The following is a 1,726-nucleotide window of genomic DNA, read 5'->3' as shown; positions in this document are numbered from 1 at the left end:
CCTCTCTCTCTCTTTCTCATTCTCTCTCTCTCTTTCGTCTCTCACTCCCCCTCTCTCTCTTTTTCTCTTTTTCGCTCTCTCTCTCCCTCTCTCTCAAAGCAGCGCGGTGCTTTCGCACGGCAGCGCGCGTGTGTTCGTGCTGCTCCTGTCTGCGCGCGCCTGGGTGGCCCGCCACAGCTGACACGGCCACTGACACGGCCCGCCGCAGCTGACACGGCCGCACGGAAGCTGACAGGCGTACACTCGAGTCTGCCACGCGTGAAGACGCCGTACGTGTAACTATGACAACCGCATCGCCCGCTGTAACGTCCGCATGTCGAGCGATGAGAGGGGAGCGAGGGAGGAGGTGAAGGGAGCGGGGAGGAGGTGAAGGGAGCGGGGGAGGAGGTGAGGGGAGCGGGGGAGGAGGTGAGGGGAGCGGGGGAGGAGGTGAAGCGAGTGGGAGCGGGGGAGAGGTAAAGAGCCCATTTCCAGTTGCTCATGTAGAAAATGTGCCATTTCGCAGTTCCCCGTTAATTAAAATCGACAATTTCGGCTTTTCCGCGTCCCGGTTGACTTCAACTCCCACATCACTAAATATTGATCTGGTATTTCCGGGTGAACAGATAATTAAAATGAGCCAATCTCGCGTCCCAAAAATAACCGTTCTCATCCTTAGCTTGCAGTCTTACGGGACCATAGTGACAAGCAAGCATATTAGCAAGCATTGCATATGAAGTCTTGGATAAATTCTTGCTATAAACCTATACACTTAACGATACGGATTCGCATGATCGTACACTAGCTGACAAGCATCGAAATGAAGTCTTAGATAAATAGTTGCTATAACCCTATACACTTAACTATACATGTTCGCACAGGGTGAGAGTGAGATTGCAAATGGCGCCTGCGCGAAGAAGACAGATTAGAAGAAGTTAGTGTTGGCTAATTACACGTCTGAAAAAAACATCGGTTTGTAGCCAATTAACGGAAACCGGGGGGCTCCGTGCGAAATGCGAGGAATGTGATTATGGTATTGGAGATAGAGACAGAGATAGAGAGAGAGAGTGTGTGGGGGAGAAAGCAAGGAAGAGAGAAAGAGAGCGAGAGAGAAGGGGAGAAAGAGAGTGTGGGAGGAGAGAGAGAGAGAGAGAGAGAGAGAGAGAAGTGGAGAAAGAGAGACGAGAGAGAGAGAGAGAGAAGAGAGGAGAGAAAAGATTGAGATCAGATAGATAAATAGGATAGATAGATAGATAGAGTAGATATGATAGATAGATAGATATAAAAAAAGATAGATTCGATAGAATAGAGAGAGAGAGAGAGCGCCGGCGAGAGGCGAATATTTTTTTTTCTACTTCTCGTTCTTATTTTTCTTTTTCTTGTCCTTACTTTTTCTTCCTACTTCTTCTTCCTTCTTCTTGCAGTTAAAACCATAAGAGACTCAGAGAGAGAGGAGAGAGAGGAGAAGAGAGAGAGAGAGAGAGACGCAGAGCGGAAGCTGTAAATTGGCTTTTCGAAATGCACGTTAAAAGGTTTAGGGGATCGCTAAAAAGCACCCGGGTGCTGCGTGCGCCTACCGTATCTTTCTCCCGCCTGACACACTTAAATCAAGTCAAAACAGATACGCATCTAACCAAGACCACCCAAGTACTCTACAGAGAGGTCACCGCGAGGTCATCGAAAGGTCACAAAAAGGAATCGAGAGGTCATTGAGGGGTCACGGAGGTCAAAGATGTCATAGAGGTCA

Source organism: Priapulus caudatus, unplaced genomic scaffold, assembly GCF_000485595.1.
Source record: "Priapulus caudatus unplaced genomic scaffold, Priapulus_caudatus-5.0.1 Scaffold607, whole genome shotgun sequence".
Taxonomy (NCBI): Eukaryota; Metazoa; Priapulida; class Priapulimorpha; order Priapulimorphida; family Priapulidae; genus Priapulus; species Priapulus caudatus.
This window is presented reverse-complemented; position numbering follows the sequence as displayed.